This window comes from Enhydra lutris, unplaced genomic scaffold, assembly GCF_002288905.1.
Source record: "Enhydra lutris kenyoni isolate GAN:26980312 unplaced genomic scaffold, ASM228890v2 scaffoldscaffold19, whole genome shotgun sequence".
NCBI classification, from domain to species: Eukaryota; Metazoa; Chordata; class Mammalia; order Carnivora; family Mustelidae; genus Enhydra; species Enhydra lutris.
Window position 1 is genome coordinate 571,953 of NW_019154103.1, and position 23,518 is coordinate 595,470.

Genomic DNA, 23,518 nt, shown 5'->3' on the forward strand with positions numbered 1-23,518 from the left:
GGGTGAAGACCTGGGCCCCAGCCCTGGGTCTGCTGTGTGGTCGGACTCAGAGCATATCACCTGTGGTATGGACCTTCAGCGTCCTCATCCGTGAAGTCGGATTGATCACATGCGCTCTGAGGCTTCTTACAGCTCTGTCTTTTGCACATTTCCGAATCCCTTCTTCTCTGAGCGAGCGTTCCTGATGCTTTTATCCTGGGCTGGTCATTACTCAGTAGGTCCTTCAGTGTTCTTGTTTAAGAATGGCCTGTGTGTGTGTGTGTGTGTGTGTGTGTGTCTGTGTGTTGGTGGTGGAGAATTGAATTTGTATTCTGGCACAGATGCTGGTCAGATGAGAAGGACAAAGGGCACTATTCCCTTCTATTGTACCCTCCTAAGAGGGACTTTTGTGGAATGCAGGACCTCTGTGTCCCATTCTGAAATAAGAATACAGATGATCGTGTCACTGTGATTTTGTTAGTCTTTGCCCAGGGGTTATCAATTCTTGAAGACTTAGGGTTCCTTGTATTCCTGATAGTCTTGGTTTTAGTTTGGCACAGTCAGTGCTCTTGGTGGACCCAGACTGACCTTCACACGACTCATGGTTTGACATACATATGTAGACCTCAAGCATTACGTAAGAACCCAATGAGATTCTTGTCTACTTAGATTCAGGCTGAATCTGGAGTTGATGAATTGCAGTCTTGGAGATGGAAAACTTGTTCAAGATGTGAAATAGAGGTGAACTTGAGCTTCTAATACAGACGAGCAGAGGGTACCCTAGAGTCAGAGAAGCCTTGCAGACACTAAGTAGGTGGCATTGAAACATCTTTCTTGAAGAAAAATCATTTTCCCCCCTCAAAGGAAAACCATTTTCCCCCAAAGGAAAAAAGCTTTTTTCCCTAAACAAAGTTATCTGGGGGAACTTTAATATATAAAATGGATAAAACTTCTTTATTATTAAATATGTCCTTGAAATTTAAATATATTACCTTTATTAATTCACTGAAGACAGTGACTCAGCCTGGCAGTTCAGGTTCTCACCAGTATGTTAAAACTTGGTCATAATACATTTAAGTTAATGCAGTCTTTTTAGGTGTAAAAATAATTAGAAGCCTGTTTTCCAAAATGAAATTTAAATGGAATGCTTGTGAACTCTCAACATTGTCTCTGTTAGTCTCCATTAGAATCCAGAGTTCCCCTGATCTCAATTTGAAAACTACTAATGCAGAGGATGAAAATGAACTAAGCTTCAATCCAAGGAGCTAGGAAATTGAAACAAAAGAATAAGGGAGAGATTAAGTACACCAAAAAATATCGCTTATCTGGAGCCACATTTTTTTTTTTATGTGTCGAAGCTGTTAATCTAGATTATATACCAGGTATCATAGATTCTAGGTTTGTAAGACTTGATAGGTCTGCATTTAGCCCCATTCTCTTTTATGATACATAAGTAAGTAAAGCAAATAAAACAAAAGCAGTGTCTTCTGGTTGTGCTTATTCCTACTAAGCTAAAGCTGTCTTTGTCATCTTTGGACATCCCTGATTCTTAGAAGGCTCTCATTGTAGAATTGAACTCTGTGCCCTGTCCTTCCCTCCATTGTTCTGGGCTTTCCCCCTCGGGGCCTGCAGAACATGTCAGAGCCCCTGTCTGCAGGACAGACCCTCAGATATTTGTAACTGTGACCATTTAGCCATGATTCTTCTCTTCTTTGGCAAAACAGTCCCAGTTCCTTCAATTGTTCCTCCTATGACAGCATGGTTTTTGTGTCCCTTTGGCATCCTTGTCCTTTTCCTCTGAATGTGTTGTCAGTTTTGTCTGTATTGAAGTAGTCCATGGCCCAGGTACGTCTGATGGAGAGCAGAGCCAGACCATACCCATTCTTAATGGATTTCCTAGGTTTTCACGCGTGCAGGATAGGGCAGAGTAAGCATTTTAGGGTGGCTGTGTCAGTGACAAATCAGGCTTAGTTGATTATTGACCCAAATCCTAACTGGCATCCAGGTGTTAAACTGCATTTTGCTTCATTCCTTATTTATGTACTTGATTATTTGGGAACCACGGATAGGACCTTTCTTCCTCAAGGACTACTAGGATAATTTAAGAGTACAAATTATCATTGGAATTTTCTTATCCCCAAGCCAGTATATTTCCTGCAGCAATCTGCTGAAAGTGTCGCATATATTTTCAATTTCTAGGAGTTCTATGTTTTCATACATCTGTGAGTATGTTAGTGATTTTATTAAATTTATTATTTCTTTTAGTGACTTTAAAAAGGAAGTAATCTAAAGAGACTTTTTTTAAAAAGATTTTATTTATTTATTTGACAGAGAGAGATCACAAGCAGGCAGAGAGGCAGGCAGAGAGAGAGGGGGAAGCAGGCTCCCTGCCGAGCAGAGAGCCCGATGCGGGGCTCGATCCCAGGACCCTGAGATCATGACCTGAGTCGAAGACAGAGGCTTAACCTATTGAGCCACCCAGGGGCCCCTAAAGAGACTTTTAAAGCCTACTTGTTTTTCTTGAGGAATTGGAGTAATTTACTGACCTCTATCATGATTTTTTTTTTCTCCCCTCATTTGAGCTTTGATACAGAAACAAAGGCTATTTCAGTTCTGTAGTGGTGAATCATCCCATCTAGTGTGAAAGTCATGGAGAATTTTGGATTTGTGTGTTTATGTATAACTGAGTTTATAGCAGAGATATGAAAATGGGTGGCTTTTTAATATTAACATATATATTTAGTTTATGATAATTGCTCCTTTTGGTAAATAATTGTGTTACTTATGTAATTCAGATCTTTTATATCCTTTGTCACTTTTTTGGTCTGCTTCTACCATTAGCTACTAAGAGAGGCATGTTAAAGTCTAACTTGTGGTTATGGATTGGTCTAGCTCTGTGGCTTGTTACTTTTTAAAATTTTTTTAATGTTTTGAAGCTATGTTATTAGGTGCGTACAGATTTAATATGACGTTAATCTCTTTTTCAACTATGATGCAAAGTTCCTCTTTCTTTACTAATATGTCTTCCTTTGAAATCTGTTTTTTCAGGGACATCTGGGTGGCTTAGTCATTTAAGCATCTATCTGCCTTTGGCTCAGGTCATGATCCCAGAGTCCTGGGATTGGAGCCCCACATCAGGCTCCTTGCTCAGCCGGGAGCCTGCTTCTCCCTCTGACTGCCACTCCCCCTGGTTGTATGCTGTCTCACTCTCTTTGTCTCTCTCTCTCTCTGACAAATAAATAAATAAAATCTTTTAAAAAATATACTTTTTCTGATACTTTTTTACTTTTAAGCTTTTTGTGTTTTTCTTCTTTCATTTTTGAATTAAAAAATTCTGTACTGTGTTGGTATTGTATGTGGGTCAATTCATTAACACTTTAAGATAACTGACAGTGTATTTGGATTTATATCCTATAACTGTCTGTTTGACATACGTTTTATGTTTTTGTTTCTCTTGTTTTTGTGATTAAGAAAATATTTTCTAATAGGGTTTTTCTTCTGTAACTTGTTATACATTTTTCTGTTGTTACCCTCAACTTAAAACATATGTATTTGACATAAACATAAGCTATTATGTTTAATATTTTCCCCAAACTGCTAGACATTTGAATCACATTTGCCTTTTACATTATTTTTGTCAGACATTTTAGTTCTACAAGTATTTTAAACTCCATGACATAATTCCTATTTTGTATATTAGATATTAATTATATTTACTCCACTGTTAGATATCTCCTCTTGGGTGTCTATGTTGGAGATCATTTTATTTCTTCTTGAATAATTCCCTTTAGTTTTTCTTTTAGTGTTGGCCTGCTGGCAGTGAAATCCCTCAGTATTCATCTGAAACATTTTAATTTTAGTGTCCTTTTTAAGGATTTTTTTTTTTTTTTTTTTTTTTTTTTGAGAGAAAGAGAGAGAAGGGTGGGGAAGGGGCAGAGGGAGAGGGAGAAAGACAATCTCAAGCAGAATCCCCTCTGAGTGTGAAGCCTGATGCAGGGCTCTATGTTACAGCCCTGAGATCATGACCTGAACTGAAATCAAGAGTCAGACACTTAACTGACTGAGCCACCTGGGTGGCCCAAGGATATATTTGATAGGTATGGAGTTTTAGGACCTCTGTTATTTTATTTCATCACTTCAAAGATAATATTCTGTTGTCCTCTGACTTCCATAACTTCTCTGAGTGGTTCTCCCCTTTCTGGAATTTTAATGCATTTGTTCTTTATCCCAGTTCTCTGATGCCTTTAAGAATATGACTTTTTAATTTTTCTGTCTTGATTCTCTAGTTGTTACCAGCAAGAATGTTGGACTTCTGTGGTCTGTTTTATCTTGTCTTGAAATGGAAACCATTCCTACTTGAAAGGGTCTTTGTGGAAATAAGTGTTGCATTGTCTCATGTGGGTTTAAAGAAATGCTTAAACACAGTAATTTGGAATAAAAGACTTAATGCCCAGAGCACTTTGTTTGAATTGTGCTTGAAGAATATAAAGAGGATGACCTAACTTGCAGGTTGGGGTAGAAATCAAGACACTCACTATTGTCCATCTGGCTCTGGGACCTTGAGCTAATTAATACTAACTGGTTCCTGTACTTTTATTTACTTACCAATAAAATGGGGAAATACACTTCTAAAAATTCTCAAGAATCTCACAACACTTAACATGCTGCTCTGCAGGGAAGGTTCTGTGTAGAATTACTATTTTTTGTTGTAAAGACCAGTTTCAGATGTTGAAAATAATAAAATTTTATAATCCACTTAGAGCATTTGTTTATATTAGCATAATGGTTTTCATGGAATGTATTAGTAAACTTGCAATACAATATTTAACCCCTCAGTTAACGTGTTCCTTTAATGTGCTTCTACCCTAAAAATCACCCCATATAAAGGCTGTGCAGAATACCTTGAAAAATAATAGCGCATGCCTTACTATCCCAAAAAGGTCACCATTGCCCTTAAATGGCATTTATTATGTTCCCATTATTATTTTGGTTCTATAGAAGTTAGAGTTGAATGGCATAGATGTGAGAATACAATGAAACCCATGAACCTTTACTCAGAAAAATAGACACATACACATACAAAGAGAGTTTTTGCTAACAATTTTAAAAGGTGCCCAGATCTTCTGAAACCCATTTATGGATTCTTCCTGTGGCCCCAAATTAAGAAACACCACTATAAAAAGATGCATACTTTGTTCTCATTGTCATAATTTGCAACTACAGTATTTATTGCCTATTCGTGCCAGGTATTTTAGAAACTAGATGATTGGTTAGCAAATGACATTGTTAGTTACCAAATATAATTATACGTAGATATATTGTCTATAGAGGGTGAGACGGAAGACAGTAGGGAGAACATTAGCATAAGGATGTTCAGTGATCAGCATAATACAGGCATTAACTAAGTTACTCAAGGTATTTAGAGACCTCGTTTATGGAAAAAATATTTAGAATGTGCACGTTAGTGCTGACCATTTCCATCTTAAATGTTATCAGAAGAAGAGTAAAATAATTGGATGAAAGAAATAGTTTATTGGGGCAAAAAGATTGAATACCTTTTTTGGTTCTATGAGAAGAAATCCACAGATGTCACAGCATTTTAGCAGAAGGCTTGGTCTTTGACTGACAATTATTGATGAGTTTTACAAGCAGAATTTCTCAAAGAGGAGGCTTCTTGGTAAATTGGTTTCATTAACGTGTGTGTGTGTGTGTGTGTTTATATTGAGTTGTATTCAGTATGGTTATAGTCCAGCTTTCCTACTCAATATTTGTTCCCATTTTCCATGTTACTGGCCTGCAGACATTTTACAGGAGTATTTGAGTACTTTTTATATGGCCAATAGAAAAATAACAGGTGGTACACCTTCACTATTCAGAGAGGAAAGGGATGGACTGTGATGTTCATCTCAACTAGTTCACTTGAGAAAGTGAAAATTTTGACCTGCTTAAGGCAAACATGAATGCAGATGTGAATAAAAAAGGGAAAACCAGAATTCTTGAAGTTGTAATTTGAACAGGCCACTAACAATGTTGGCACTATTTAGCAGTAGTCTTTAGTAAAAGTGAGACATAATTTAAGGGATGGGGGGAAAAAGTGAATGAAGTCGACAAGGAACTGTTCGCTGTCTATAAATTAGGAAATAAAAGTTTTGGCAAGGTTGTAATGAAAATGATACTCATGACCAGCACTGGTGGCCATGGAATTTGATAGAACATTATTGGAAAGCAGTTTGGCGATTTGTGACAAACTTTCACATTTTTGGACCCATTTCTGGAATTTTATTCTACAATAGTAAAACATAAAATGATGCACATGAAAAAGTTTCTTGTAGTATCATTTACAATGGTAAGCTAGAAACACTCTTCAAGTACAACAATACAGGAGTAACAGAGGAGAATAAAGAACATCTCATTTGATGGAATGCAATTTAAAAGGGTGCCAAAAATCAGAAAATGGAAAAGTACTTTTGCTGGAAGAGATAGGAACACCATATGTGTACTTATGCTGTGAGGTTAGCTCTGTAAGAATTAACTGTGCCTTGCACGAAGCCTGGAAGGCAGTAAAGGAATGAAAACAAGTTGGTACATTGGAGTGGTGTCATTTCGATTTCTTTAATCCCTATCATTTTGTTTAATACCGAGAAATTTTATTTTTTTTAATTTTTTTACTGAGAAATTTTAGACAGCCTTCTAACTTAATGTGCTTATGAATTTTTGTGTTCAGTATTGAATTGGAAATTGAGATATGCGATATGAGGCCTGTTTTGCCCCTAATAGCTGATAGATAACTGTTGTCCCAAAAAACAATTTGCTGAGCCGATTATTCTTTCCCCACTGGCTTGAAATGTCACCTTTATTACATAACTTCCATGTGTCTGCTTCTCAGCTCCATACTCAGTGGTCTGTCGTGCCCAGGTTGCACTGTTTAATTTATTATGGTTTTATTGCAAGGTATGCTTTGTGGTAGGGCAAATTCTGACCTCACTCTGCACAGCTCAAGCCTTATCTTTCTCTAGACTGTTCCCACTCTTGTGAATCTGTTCTTCCAGATGCACTTTAAAATAGCCTTCTCTCATTTGAAGATTAAGTTTGGGTTTTGGCTAGAGAACATTAAAGTTTTAGATTAATTTGGGGAAATAATTTTGCCCATTATGCCTCTTACTATGTCTGGAATTTTCAGCAAAATTAGTGTTTTTTTTTTTAATTTTTTAAAATTTAAACTCAGTTAATTACCATGTAATGTATTATTAGTTTCAGAGGTAGAGTTCATTGATTCATCGGTTGCATAGAATACCCAGTACTCATTATATCATGTGTCCTCCTTAATGCCCATCATGCAGTTACCCCATCCCCTCACCCACCACCACTCCAGCAACCCTCAGTTTGTTTCTTACAGTTAAGAGTCTCTAATCCTTACTGGTTTCGTCTTGTTTCCATTTCCCTATGATCCTTTGTTTTGTTTCTTAAATTCCACATATGGGTCATATATGATAATTGTCTTTCTTTGATTGACTTATTTCACTTAGCCTCATACTCTCTAGTTCCATCCACGTCGTTGCAAATGGTAAGATTTCACTTATTTTTTTTTTAAGATTTTATTTATTTATTTGTCAGAGAGAGAGAGAGAGAGAGAGAGATCACAAGTAGGCAGAGAGGCAGGCAGAGACAGAGGGAGAAGCAGGTTCCCTGCCGAGCAAGGAGCCCGATATGGGACTCGATCCCAGGACGCTGGGATCATGACCTGAGCCGAAGGCAGCCGCTTAACCAACTGAGCCACCCAGGCATCCCAGATTTCACTTATTTTTTAAAAAAGATTTCATTTATTTATTTGACAGAGAGAGAGAGAGAGAGGGAGAGACAGTGAGAGAGGGAACACAAGCAGGGGAATCAGAGGGGGAGAAGCAAGCTTCCCGTTGACAGGGAGCCCAGTGATTATGACCTGAGCTGAAGGCAGACACTTAAAAACTGAGCCACCCAGGCGTCCCCAAGATTTCATTTTTTTGGTGGCTGAGTAATACATAGTTGTGTGTGTATACACACACACACACACACACACACACACACACACACATATACACAAAATATATATACATGTGTGTGTGTGTGTGTGTGTGTGTGTGTATCCCACATCTTCTTTATTCATTCATCTGTCATTGGACATCTGGGCCCTTTCCATAGTTTGGCTATTGTGGACATTGCTGCTATGAACATTGGGATGCACTTGCCCCTTCTGATCGCTATATTTGTATCTTGAGGGTAAATACCCAGTAGTGCGATTGAGGGTTTTAGGGTAGCTCTATTTCCAACTTTTTGAGGAACCTCCCACTGTTTTCCAGAGTGGCTGTACAAGCTTACAAATAGACACCTGAAAAATGCTCACCATCACTTGGCATCAGGGAAATACAAATCAAAACCAAAGTTAGATACCACCTCACACCAGTCAGAATGGCTAAAATGAACAAGTCAGGAAACAACAAATGTTGGTGAGGATGAGGAGAGAGGGGAACTCTCTTACACTGCAGGTCGAATGTGTGTTTCTTTTAGAATGTGGGATATAGTGAATTGACAGAAAGATGATGAGACATGTTTAGTATTTCTGCATAGAAGCAGAGTGATTCTGACATTGATGACAGTAAATTCACTTTGGAAAGGTTATAGCTTTAATTGCTTAAAAGTGTGAAATTGATCCCAGGGGGGCAATAGGTGCAAGCCCACTGGAATTCTGTGGGTTGGAATTTATCCTTGCCATTAATAAAGTTAGTGGCCCTTTAAGAAAAAGAGCAAGTTTTCAGTGGCCACAGTGGTTAGAAAGACCCCAGTCTGCTCCCCCACGTTGTAACTTGTGGCTGGTTATTTATACTGTACTGGTTTGGGGGAACATTTTCAGAAACCCATTTCTCCTGATGTGTGTAGCTTAGTCTGAATCTCCTTGGATCATTCACTTTCCGGAAAGAAAATATTCATGTTCTTTCATATTCGTATTTTCTTTTTCTGTCATCCTCTCCTGCTCACCCTCGATCCCATTTTTTCTCTTTGAGTTTCTCTCTTAATTCCTGCATCACCCCCATCCCTCCTGCTCTCAGAATGCCTTCCGTGTCTTTCTGATCTCTTTGCGATTAGCAAGTAAGAGGACCCCGTTTTATTGCTGACTAGTGTCCTTAGTGCTAAGACTGTGGGCATCTCACTTTAATGCATAGGTCTTATTTCTGACCTATTTTTGTTTATCTTCTTTTATCAGTTTAGCACATTGTGTGGGCTCAAAAGGAAGGCACACCTGAATTGTAAAACTCTTCTCTTTAGTGTTGCATTGTTTTTGAAAGTCTTGGAACTAAACTCCTTTATAAGTTGTGGTCCTTGTTCACCCAACCAAAGAAAACAGGCATCTGATGGTTGTTTTGATTAGATACAGATTAGATATTCTTCTGATCTGTGAAAAGCTTTGATCTGTTGATATAATTTGTTTTCTTTAAAAAAAAAAATGACAAGTCAGGTCAGATTCTGTTCGTGGACAATTAACAGTCCCTTTAGCCACCAGGAACATGATGAACGCAGGCTGTTCTTCCTTTTTTAGGAAATGGAATTTCATCTAAGTTTCCTCTCTGTCATGTCAGACATTTGTTACTGGTTTTTTTTTTTTTGCTTTTCAGATCCTCTTCCTGAACTTTTTTGGGAAGCTGTCATATGGTGGATTATTCTTGGCATGCTGTTTTCTATTGATTATACTCGTGTATGTTTGCATGCGCTCACATGCAGAGAAAGGACAATCCAAAATTGTGTTAGCTAGTGGTTTTTTAAACCATAATTTGTATTTATACTACTTCATAATTTAAGATAATGCTTTGTGTGTGCTAGATTTCAAACTGCTAGGAAAACATTGCCTTTTTATTTTTAAAGTTTGGATGAACTATCCATGTGATTATTGGAGAAAGGAGTTCTGCAGTGATTTTTTTTTCTGATACTGATTGGCCTACTTCTTGATATCCTACAGAATATAGTGCTGATAATAGCCATCAAAGGCAAACAGATGGTAAGGAGACTGTGTAGAATTTCCTTTGTTTCCTTTTCTCCCCTATCACAGAGGGAGGAACTTGCCAAGAGAGGGTTTGTTTTTGTTGGACAAGCACACAAAAGCCCAGATGCTTCTCAGCCGTGGGCCAAGCTCTGGAAGCCTTCCAAAGTGGGTGACCCTTTCCACCTCCTAGTTTCCATTTCCCTGCCACTCCCACAGGCTGGGTGGAATGTACCATCTCCCTGGAGGACTCTGGTTGTATTGCTTTTTTGTTTTTGAGTGGAGGGAGTATCCTGAATCCTTTGAGTCTTCCAGCGTCTCAAGATGGTCTGGCAGGCCTGTCTACCGGTGCTTCTCCCTTGGTTGTAGCAATGTAGGTCTAGTCCTTCCACACAGCCTCTGGATGATAATGTCCGTTCAAGCCCTCACCTGCTACATGGTTCCTTGACATACCTTCTTTCCTTGACATACCTCACCTTCCTCTGTGACTGAGGGGCAGCTTCTCTCCTTGGAACTGGGGCACTTAGCAGGGTGTGTGCCCACTAGAACCTCTCAAGAGAGAGTGTGATGCCATGCCAGATGAAAAAGAGGAGTTGGAAGTCTCTCAGAGAAGACAAAACTGGAAATGGCACAGCAAGGGTGGTAGCATGTGGAGCTGTTTATTGGGCACAGTGTGTGAATAGTTAAAGTTCTTACAACCTGCTGGGATCCAGTACAGGGTAAGGCGATGACTAAAAATTATTGTTTTGAACCTTGGTACTGTGGGGTATGTCAGGTACAGAAAAGAAAAAAAAAGGAATCCGTGGGGCGCCTGGGTGGCTCAGTGGGTTAATAAGCCTCTGCCTTCGGCTCAGGTCATGATCTCAGGGTCCTGGGATCGAGTCCCGCATCGGGCTCTCTGCTTGGCGGGGAGCCTGCTTTCTCCTCTCTCTCTCTCTGTCTGCCTCTCTGCCTACTTGTGATCTCTCTCTGTCAAATAAATAAATAAAATATTAAAAAAAAAAAAAGGAATCTGTGATGTTCATCAGGTAGGAATTCAAATGAAATATAAGACAACAAAGTTTAGTCCCATTTATATAGCTAGTAAACTTAAAAACTTTCTTCCCTGTGCTCTGGACTTCTTCAGCCTTCAGAACAGAACAAACCAGCTCTCACACCATACTTTCAAATGTCAGAAAGCATCTCTCTGTCATCGCAAGTGTTTGCTGTTGGGAAGGAGGATTTGTGATATTTGAGTGTCAACCACATGATCTCAGTGTCACAAATAACATTGTTTTGGATCCTAGCCCTTCTTATTTATTTATTTATTTTTTTAAGAGCCACAACAAGAAGGTGTGATGATGCCTCAACTTACTCATTTTTTTTCTTTTCTTTTTTCCTTTTTTAGGGGCAGAAGACCGTCTATGCAAAGTTCGGCAAAAATGTGTATCTTCCTAAAGATGCCGAGTTTTACTTTATTTACAATGGATCTCATCAGAGACACATCGTGATTGCCGAACGCGCTGAGGATAATGTTCTCCGGTCTAGCATTCCAGGTGAGGTGTAGTCTTTACTCTGCAGATCTGTCTGGAAGCATCTGTCCTCCAGGGACCTAGGCTGGGAAGAGGACCAGGAGGAGAAAGTAAACAGTGCTGCAAAGTGAGATGGGTGTGTGTGAGAGCGGGGGGCGGGGGGGGGGTGCGGTGGTGCACGGGGCTAGGAGGCGGGGAAGGGACAGAGCCCATGAGGACACTGACACTGGGTCATCTTATTTGTGAGCTTCTTTTGGCTGTGTCTGCCTTGCCGAGACTGGGCAGGCCCATCCTACTGATGGCACCCAACTTTGAAAGTTGGCTGTGCTTTGCATGTAGTCCAATGGAGGAGTCTCTCTGTCTTGGTATCACCACCTGTTGTCCCAGGGCCTATGGCCAAGGATGGCTCAGGCAGAACTGAGACGTTGGCAACAGGTTGTCATTCTCCCTCCCTCCTTCCCCTGTGGTCAGTCTGGCAGCCCCAGTGTTCACGGCTCTCCTGCTTGCTCCTTTTGGTGGCTGGGTTCCTTCCTTGGGCATCTGTGTATCCAGACTCTTCCTTACTAGATCTCAGGCTCCAGAACTTTCTCTTCCCACCACCAAAATGTTCATGTTCAGAAACTTGTCATTCTCTTATATTCTTCTTCAGTCACCATGGTGACAGATGACTCATTAATATTTCATGCCAATGTTTGTTAAGAGCTAATAGTTGTCAGATACAGTTGCATATTTTCATTGGGCTGTGGGTTATGTGTCTGAGACATGAAGCTGTAGTTCAGAAGCGTAATGAAGATATTATTACTTACAGGAAGGGAGGGTTTCATTGTTCTGGTTTATTGACAGGTTAGTTTTCCTTAACTAAGGGTCTTTGAGGTCCTCTAAATTGCAGCATGTAGGGAACCTTCAGTATTTTGAAGGGTAGGATTGGCCTCATTTTTAGAGGGAAGATATTTCTAAGTGCTTCTGCAGTATAGGCGGATAGTAAACATGCAAACAACACAGACATAAAATTGCAGGTATGTACAAAGGCTTGTCAGCCCTACCAGGGCTTGCACATCAGATCAACCTGTTGCCCCATTTCTGAGACCATGAGCATGTTTTTAAACATGCTGCTGTAATTGATGTAATGCTTTCTATACAAGTTAACACATTTTACAGATTCAGTTGCGCATGATTATTGTTCACCTTTCCTTCTTTTTTTTTTTTTTAAGATTGTATTTATTTATTTGACAGAGAGAGTGTGCACAAGTAGACAGAGCAGCAGGCAGAGGGAGAGGGAGAAGCAGGCTACTCGCTGAGCAGAGACCCCAATATGGGACTCGACCCTAGTACCCTGGGATCATGACCTGAGCCAAGGCAGATGCTTAACCAACTGAGCCACCCAGACACCCCAAACTTTCCTTCTGTGAATACACAAGTAGCCAAGTAATAAATATTAACCAACCATTCTTTTGCTCTGCCTATGGATGTTTGTGTATTTTCATTGGTAATCCGGCATACATCAGGTGCATGGTCGTAGGTGAATTTACAGAATATAATGCAGTCCATAAAGAGTGATGAGTATAATGTGCAATGAAAACCAAAGCATTCTATGTAATTTGGAAACCAAAAATTTTTTTTTTCTGAATTACATCTGTGTTCAAATTCTAAATTAAGTTGAACAACTTTAAACAACTAGTTGAGAGCAACAGTGGAAAACCAGACCCAGGCAGTACGAAACATTTAGAAACTGAGTAATTTTCAACACTTCTCCATTTGGCCTAGTAACTACCATACTGACAAGAAAAAAAAGTAGACCTCATTAATGGCACAGAGTCACTTCAGCTCTGTCTCTTCTGCCTCAACCTTTTGGTTTTGGCCTTTATATTTTTACTGCCTTTTGTTTCTCCCTCTTGGTTTTCTTTTACGAAGCCTCTTATGGAGGAAGAATGAAAATAATAACTGATGTGCCAATCCCAGTATCAAAAGTTTTAACATTTTCTTTACTTGGATGTAGGGGTGAGTCTCCTTCTAGTCCTTGTGAGTTAAAGAAGATCTGTTTGATGACATCTTGGCCTACTGCAAAGTGAGGATTCTCACCTTTGATTTTAACAAAGGTGATTTCGTATAGATGGGTGACAGTCCCTGTTTCTGAACCTTATTAAATGTCTCTCTCCTGTTACAACTTTCCCAGGGTAACCTTTCAGAAGTATGTAGAGTGGATTTCTGTAGTCTGTCCTGGAAGTGTATAGTCTGGGGATGGAGGGCTGAATTCTGTGCCTGGACCATTGGGTCATTTTGGAAGAGGTGGTGTGAGTGTGACAGTTGTTATCACTTAGTGAGCTGGGATGCTCTTGTTCCTATGAAGGATCCTATTAGCCATTTGCTTGGGGGCCAGTGGTGGCTGAATGTTAACCCTTCTTCTGTCTGGCTGTGACTGTAGTAATCACAGCAGTTTGGTGGTACTGATTCCTGGGTATCCTGGCAAGTGCAGCAGAAAATGTATCTGGCTAGTCGTTCACCCACCTTGGCCAAGTGAAAGAAGATTATAAGAGGGAAGGACAGGTGGCAGGATTAGATAACCAGCCACAACAGAATTATTAACACCGCCAAGACACAGAAGCCATTCTCAGAAGTGGCAGGAGTGGGGGCAATGAACAACGTTGGTTAAGTATTTCTGTTGAGTTCTCTTCACCCACCCTTAATCACATTCAAGGGAACTCTTTGGAGCTACGTTATGAAACTGTCATCTAAAAAAATACTTAAAAATACAGGACATAGGAGGAAGTGGCAGAGGTCGAAAGGGCAAAGGCCTCTAAGAGGATGAACTTAAATTCAGGGGTTGAGGTAGAAGTACAAGATGAAGGTATGCCAAATAACGACATTTGATGATGATAGGAGAATAGACATTGAAATGCTCAGAACTCGTAAAAGTTACTTTTTTAAAAATCAGGAGTCATTGAAAGAAGATGGAATCTGCTTTAATTTGGCCCCACAAACAGGGCAGCATTTAAAGATAACTAGGGGTGCCTGGGTGGCTCAGTGGGTTAAAGCCTCTGCCTTCAGCTCAGGTCATGATCCCAGGGTCCTGGGATCGAGCCCTGAATCAGGCTCTCTTCTCAGTGGGGAGCCTGCTTCCTCCTCTCTCTCTGCCTGCCTCTCTGACTACTTGTGATCTCTGTCTGTCAAATAAATAAATAAAATCTTAAAAAAAAAAAAAAAAGATAGATAACTGGCTGCATTCCTTTTCTGCCTTGCTCTCCGGGAGCACGAGGTCTCCTTTCGAAGTATAGTGAGTCTGGTGACCCCTGACTTGGACACGAGGCAAGCATCTCCTGTAGGCTCTGGGTGAACTGTTTACTGTCTTGTTGTCCAGGCCATGGGCTTCAGGAGACGGTGACGGTGTCTGTGTGCCTCTGCTCAGAAGGTTACTCCCCAGTGACCATGGGCTCCGGCTCAGTGACTTACGTGGACACCATGGCTTGCCGGCTGGCTCGTTTGCTGGTCACCCAAGCTGATCGCCTCACAGCCGATAGTCATCAGACCTTGCTGACTCCATTTGCCCTGACGGTGGGAGCCCTGCCTGCCCTGGACGAAGAGTTCGTGCTGGCTCTGACCCATCTGGAGTTGCCTCTTGAGTGGACGGTGTTGGGAATTTCTTCACTTGAAGGTGGGTCTTCACCAGAAAATTCAGATGTCTTTCCTTGGTGTGAAGTCGAGAATGTGCTTTAGAACTTGTTGTCTGTCTCCGTGGGTTGATGTTGGTGCCCATTTTTGTCCTGAGCCTTATTCTGATGGGACAGGGTTGCCTGAGATCCTGAGTCCCTCATCCCTGGGCTGGGTGATGCTATCTGGCTCTCTTCCGGGTGATGAAGAGCTTTGCCTCAAGGAGGGAAGGACCATTTCTTGGTGGCAAGCTCTTGAGCCAGCTGCTTTGGACTGTGGCTCTACTTCTGTTGGCCTTATTGGGCCATCAGGCAGCAATCAGGAGTAACAGGCGGCCAGCTCTGTGGGAACACTGCGAACAAATGTGGCATGTGGGAAATAAAACTGGTGTGTTGACATCTTTAAAATGCCAGTGTCACTGAGAGCATTCGAACATTTGTATTAACTTTGGGAGAAAACTCTGGGTGGCTCCTGTTTTTTAGGAGACTGAATAGACTTACCACCAATCATGTGGAATTTGTGTGTGAACAAAGAGGGATATTTTATGGAAGTCCACACAAGGCTCGAGGGCAAACTGTTCAATAGATACTTCTTTGGTTGATTACAAATCACAAGATTTTATCAGAAATTGATGGTATTTTGTATTTTATTGAATGCATGTACTTTTGCTGTCTTTCTCTATTTTTGTGTGACTAGTTATTGGATAATGCTGTTTTTAAGAGTTTCTACCTTCTGATAAAGTCTAATTACAGATTGGCTTAAATTAAATTGGATAAGATTAAATGGGCTAATCGAGGTAAAGGGATATGCTTTTTGTAAACAGAATATTAAGGCCCTATACTACACACAGAGAAGATCTCCATTTGTTTCTTTCAGTCAGGTTTTAGTAAAACTCTCTTGGGAAATGGAAGATGTTTCTTATTGCTGAAGAACTTGGATGAGACAGTTCACAATCCTAGTTCATCATTGAGCCAGGCCTGACTCCTGTGTGCTGTACTGGGCTTTATAGTGGCTGATTGATATGTATGAAGGATGGGTACCCTGGAGACTAGGTGGTATCCATTCTCCTCACCAGTATCTCCAAGACCTCCCAGGTGGCTTGGAGCATATCAAGTGTTCAAGAAGTATTTGTGGTATGAATGCAAGTTGTATTTTGGGACCTTTAAAAGAAAGTCACATATCCTAGATAGCACTATTATAATTCATATGTATATGAAAAAAGTATATGTTTTCTGGCTAAGGAAATTTATCATGTACAGACACATATACATACGTATACATGTGTGTTCCCACACATTCATACATGCATGTACGCATACATGTATGTTGATATACATGGATGTACTCACATATGTAATGATTTGTGTATATATGTGTTTTCTGACTAAGGAACTTTATTTTCTTAAGCCTCCTAGCCTTTTTTCTTTTTAAACTAATATTGGAGGGTGTTTTACTTTTTGGAAGGCAGATTCATTTTGACAAAGGCATAAAGTTTTCATTCTTTTTCTCCAGTCACTGCACGCAAAGCCACAAGTAAAATGCCCCCAAGCCTCCAGGAGCAGCAGATGCAAGTCAGAAGCAGGGCTCCCTCCCTAGCCCACTGCCTCCCTCAGCATAGCAGCTTGGAGTCAGCAGTGGACTAAGTTGTGCCTCTGCAGATGACAAATTGTTGAAGGTTATGGGACTTAATTACTGAACATGAATAACTTAAACTAAGAGCCTTTAAAATGGGATTCCTGTTACCCACATGCTATATTTTCATCCTACAATTGAGGAATGAATTAAGAAATCTTAGTTCTGTGGACTGACAATAATACATGCGTACCATTTTCTGTGTTGGGGGTAGATGTCTGCACAGTCATTGCTGATAGATATACATAACCAGGTAAGTTGGGTGAACAGTAGCCTAACTGCCAAGTTGGCAAGGGTCACCCAACTGCCATTTTTATTGCTATTTAGAAATGTATTTGTGTTTTCTAAACTTTCATTGGTCATGACTTCTGTTTATCCATGTCCTTAAAGTAGGCAAATTTATCAGTAAGAGGTTGTTTACTTTGCATGAGATATATTTTATGGGAGAACAATTCTAGTGTCATAGTCATTGGAAATCTATGTTTTGGAGTTGGGTTCAAATCCTGACCCTGTTGCTATGGGGCTTACTAGGCAAGTTACTTTACTTCTTGTGTCATGGAGTTTTAACTTCTGAAATGAAGCTTTATAGTATCCCTCTCATCTGCTTGTTGTAATGATTAAATTAGATAATATGTAGTGAATCTTCTGTAACAGTCTCTGAGTATACTAAGTTCTCAGTAAAAGTTGACTTTCATGTGCATATGTGAATGGATTTTCATATATGGAGTATATTGTATGTACATCTACAGATGCAAAATTTGTACAAATGCAAATTAGACTTGGTTTGGACAAATGAAGCTACAAAGGATAAAATCTTGGTATTGTAAAAAATTAATTGTATATGTGCTGCCAAAGCGAGCACTGTAAAAAATTAATTGAAAATTCCTAGGAACTTTTCTAGACTTTCTGTTAGAACAGTTTACAGTGCTGGAGGTAACATTGCCTGCAGCCTAGACTTAAAATGGAACTTCTATACAACATCACTGTTCAGGTAGAGTTAATACACTTTTTTTCTTCTGCCTCCTCTGAGTGAATGAATTCCACTACCTTAGTTTGCTGATCCTTTCTTCTATTTGATCTAGTCTGCTGTTGAATCTTTTTTTTTTTTTTTGAATTTTCATTTTATGTGTTATGTTCTTGAGCTCTATAATTTCTGGTTAGAAGTTGTTTATATTTTCTACCTTTTTTTGTTGAAATTTTCACTTTGTTCACACATTGCTTCCCCAGCCGTGGAAAGGATCTTTATGACTGTTATTTTGAACTCTGTATTGGATAAATCACTTACCTCCATTAAGAATTGAGTTTTTAGGGGCACCTGGGTGGCTCAGTGGGTTAAGCCTGTGCCTTCAGCTTGGGTCGTGGTCTCAGGGTCCTGGGATTGAGCCCCACGTCGGGCTCTCTCCTCTGCAGGAGGCCTGCTTCCCCCTCTCTCTCTGCCTGCCTCTCTGCCTACTTGTGATTTCTCTCTGTCAAATAAATAAATAAAATCTTTAAAAAAAAAGAATTAATTTTTAAATTTAAAACATTTAAAAAACTTACCTTGTTCTTTTGTTTGGAACCTGTCCTCCTGTTTTTTTCATTTTCTTTGACTCTCATGTTGGTTTCTGTACATTAGATGAAACAGACACCTCTCCCAGTCTTGACAAACTGGTCTCCTGTAGATGAACCTTGTTGGTCAGCTTAGCCCAAGTTCCTGGTTGCTTCTCAAACTTTATTGATTGTCCAACTTGCTGTCTGTGTTCTTAGTGGTACCCAGTAGCTGGGGATGTGCTAAGACCCATCAGTGTCTTGTAGGGGAAGATCTCACTTACAACCCAGATAAAAGCTCATTAGAAACCCTATGCTTAGGCATAAGCTGGGACAGTATGCAGTCAAATATCCTCCAGGAAAAGGGTGGGAGATGAACATTCTTTGTTTGCTCCCTCTGTGCTGAACCCTGAAGGGATAGTTGCTGCCAGGGTTTCTGTGTGCACCCATTAACAATTACTTCTTTATTCAATACAATCCTGCAGGACTCATGAAGGCAAACTACATTGGCTATCAGAGTGAGGCAGTCTGGGACGCTGTCCCTTAGGTGGCAGCTATAAAACCTGGGGTGCCAGATGTGTTTACAAGCTGCTTGCAGAGAGATGCTGGTGACCTGGACCTATTGTTGGAATGAAGCAGACCCAGAAGGGGTTGGGGGATTTCCCATTGGCTCCCTTGGGGTCCAGAGAGGATCATAGTCAGATCCTAGATGCATGCCAATGAGCAAATGGACCCTTAAGCAGCAGTTTATAAAATAGGCAGTCAAATCCCTTCCAGGAAAAGACTGGGAGATATATCTTTCCACCTGCTTCCTCTGTGTTATACCCTGAGGGGATAGTAGTGGTGAGTGCTTGTCTGCCTGTTAAGAACTACTTCTTTGCTTTAGTCCTGCGGAACTCTTGGATGTATTGTCCCCTGGCTATCAGCTTGGTGAAGTCTTCCAGAGTTGGGGTGCTAGATGTGATGCAAACCTTTCATTCCTCAGAGAGGAGCTGGGGTTCCTTCCTGATTGTAGGGCACTGTGCCGGGGCAGAGTTTATCATGAGCGTGTCTCAGCCTTTTGTGCCCATTCTGATGTGGTGCTTCCACATTGACCATGTGTATGAGAGAAGTCATTCACTGAGTTCCTGGAGTTCTCTCAGAGAATTGCTGTGTGTGACACCGTACATTAGGTGCCGCCATGGGAGAAGGAGCGTTCAGGAGTATCCTATGTCCACAGTGTGGTCCCTCTTTTTCAGTTTAGTAGAAACTCTACTAAACTGTGAGCAGTCGAGACTCTTGTACATGCTCAGTGCGTCCTCTGCTAATGAACCTATTGTGCTGGTGCTGCTTGTCTTTAAGGTAGTGAGGTAACAGCAGACTAAGAAATGGTGGCATATGGGGTGCCTGGGTGGCTCAGTGGGTTAAGCCTCTGCCTTTGGTTCAGGTCATGATCTCAGCGTCCTGGGATCGAGCCTTGCATTGGGCTCTCTGCTCAGCGGGGAGCCTGCTTCCTGCCCTCTCTCTGTCTGCCTCTCTGCCTACTTGTGACCACTCTCTCTGTGTCAAATAAATAAAATCTTTAAAAAAAAAAAAAAGAAAAAGAAATGGTGGCATATGACCCGCTGGAGTTTATTGTGTGTTAAGTGAGAGTGGCATCAAAAGTGGAAAGCAGTTTCTTTCCTAGCAATTATTTCTCCTAATACTTATCCAGAAACGATTTAAAGCTTCACCATTTGTGCTTCAAATTCTTTGGGTTTACTTATTTATGCTTTTTTGGTGGGCTAAGTGGATGTGCTGAATGAGTATTAATTTATGTCTGTAATGACTCTGTCTTGGAAGAGTCTGATGGAAGCCTTAGTGGGAAGCCTGAGTGCGTTTTCTTGCCTTTGGCATTTTATAATCCCTCACTTTTTGCCTTTTCAATCACTGCGCATTATCAGGAAGGCCTGAGATCCTGGAGAAGGGCCGGGCTGAGCAGAGTGTTGTGTCTCATCAAGAAAAGCAGAGACTTTTCTTGGCCCTGCTTCTTACCCATCATTACTCACAAGGCAACTTTATTATATGTTCTAGGGAAGGAAATATCGCTGGTTTTATTTAATCTTGTGCCATAAGTAAAATTGGATTTCTGTTTCATAAAATTAAACCTAGTTCTTTGAAATAGCTTTCATGATAAAAAGCTCTTGCAGGATGTTAGGACCCCATATTTGCAGTAAAACTTGGAGTAGAATAATATATCCAATAAAATGTCACAATTTATCTTTTTTTTTGTTTGGGGTACATTGCTTGTTTTTTTTTTTTGTTTTGTTTTTTTTGTTTTTTTTGTTTTTTTTTGTTTTTGGATAGAGCAATATTTCTCAGAGATAGGCATAATTCTGACAATTAGATTAACTGGCATAAGGTATTTTGTTTCATTTCCTTGGAACTCATGTAACTTGTGAGTTAGTTTTCCCTTCCTGCTCAACCAGATTATTTCACTCGTGTTCCCAGAAGCTTGACATGCCTGACTAGCACCAAGCTTGCCATCTCCACGAGAAGGCCACCATTTGAGTAAAGAGCCCAAAGGTACTACAGATACCATTTTAGAGGACTGATGACATTGCCTTTAGGAACATAATAGCTCTTAGCCCAACCTATGGCATAAGTAGGGGTTGTCCTAGTTGAGCTTTCTGACAGAAGAAAAATGAACCCACTTACGTTAAAAAACTAACAAAGTCATAAAGACTACCTCTCTCAGTGTATATTCACATTTATAAGTCAGTATGTAGCAACAGTTTACAGATTTAAGACATTTTTGCCAAAGTAAATTATTACGAAAAGTGAATTTGGAGTTTTCTACAGTTCTCTATGTAAAATAGTTCATATATTCAGAGGTCTCATTATAGGCACAAATTTTTTAGTTATGGAAAAGATGGAACCCTGTTATAATGATTATGAAAACATAACTCAGTCTTTTTTTTGCCAGCTTTTAGAGACATAGTTGGCATACAATATTGTGTACGTTTAAGGTGTACAGTGTTTTGGTTTTATACACTTATATATTGCAAAATGATTACCGCTATAGCATTAGGTAACAACTCCATCCTGTTACTTAAATATCATTTCCTTTTTATGGTAAGAACTTTTAAGAAAAGTGATATCATGAATTGGATCTGCAGGGCATACATAATATAACTTTTAAATAAATTAAATTTTATCTGGTAGATTGTTTCATCAAGTGAAAAGAGTAAAACTTGACTCTTGCCTTTATAGCTCATTCAGTGAGTAGAAGAAATTTTTAGGGTAAGCCAACTGAACTTGTGAAACTTTTCAGCAGGGCTGTCTTGGACCTAAACACAATTGCTGTATTTAGGGATCCTCCTTCTCTTTCTGGAGCTGTCTCTAAAAATGATTGGGAGGGAAACAAACCGTAAGAGACTCTTAATCTCACAAAACAAACTGAGGGTTGCCAGGGGGCAGGGGGGTAGGGATAGGGTGGCTGGGTTATGGACACTGGGGAGGGTATGTGCTATGATAAGTGCTGTGAAGTGTGTAAGCCTGATGATTCACAGACGTGTACCCCTGGGGCAAATAATACATTATATGTTAATAAAAATAATGAAGTATAAAAAAAAGTAATGGGTGGAAGTGGTAGAACCCACTGAAAGTGCCTTAGATAATTGATAATTGATTAATATAATTACTGATTTCAAAGATGAGAATACTTGAGAAACTTAAGAAATATATTAGTTGAAAAAAAAAAGAAATATATTAGTTGAGACTACATAGTGTAAGGGCAAGTCCAAGTAGTATTAGTCTATACAAAAACAAGTTACATTGTAATTAATATTGACTTAGAGGAAAAGTGGAAACCTTGTCAGGGACCACGAGTTTAATGGATATATCATGCTGTTACTAAGAAGGGTGGTTAGCATGATGGTCTGTTTTATTAATAGGGTCTTCATAAATGAGTTCCCATTGAAGGGGAATCTTTGCTTTTCTACACTTTACAACTAATGGGGGGTAAAGGGAAAAAGGAAAGGCCAAAAGAACTTTGGAAGAAATTTTATAAAAGTGGGGGTCATTCAACAATTGTTAAAATGTGTCTTAATTGGGGGCACCTCGGTAGCTCATTCGGTTAAGCATCTGCCTTCGGTTCAGGTCATGATCCCCGGTTCTGGGTTCTCAGATTGAGTCCCACATCGGGCTCCCTGTTCAGTGCAGAGCCTGCTTCTCCCTGTCTCTCTGCTGCTTCCCCTGCTTGTGTGCTCTCCCTCTGTCAAATAAATAAATAAAATTTTTAAAAAATATGTCTTGTTTAGTGTTACCTTAAGGCGTTTAAAGTGCAGTTATATTGCTTTTTATCTCAGGAGACACCATTAAGTGAGAAGTAATTGTTCATAACTAAAGACTAAGTGGGAACTGCCAGTTTTCTGTGATATCTACGTGGTGCTTCAGGCCACACACCCAGAATCTTCACCTTCTTTCTAGGCAACAGCAGAAGGAAATGTGTGGGCCAGCAATGTTTGACAAAGGAAAACATCTGTTGACCTCTCTTTGAATAGAGGAAAGAGAACTGTCACTAGTAAGAAGCAAGATTTGAGTAACACTTGAAATAGAGCTTGGCTGCTGTTTTTATCCTTGAGTACAATTTGCTGGCTGTATAAATAGAAAAAAATAAAGCAAGGCTCAGTAGCATGCCTTGTTGGTTGGCCTCAACTTATGTTCTAGGTCTTATTAGCTAGGGGATGGCATATTGAATTATAAGAATGACTTGCTGTCCTGCAGACTGTGAAATGTCAGCTTTGTTTTTCTGACCCAAAGCTTTGTACTGGACAGCAAATTTGAAATAACATCAGCCCGTGTCCTACAAGGGGTTAGGATACCCACAAAGGACAGATTTATTACAAAACACAAGTTTTCTGTTTAAAATTTCTGTTTAAAATTGAGGAGTTTTGAAATTAGTGCATGACAGGTACCAATTAATGCTGAGGTTTTGAGTGTTTTTCTTGGAAATCTTGACATTTTTCAATCAGTTACATATACATTCAATATTACTTTCTAGTCTTCTGTTACTTTTGATAGTATCTCCTGGAACAAACCTCTCCACACTTTATTTTCTGACATTTTAAGCTGGGATTCTATTCCTTCCGTTGCTAAGGTAACCCAGTGCATGAATGCTAGTGGTGGAGAGAATGTTTTTTAGAACAGGTTCCATGTTAAATTGATACCATTGTTACACATTACTTAGGCAGGT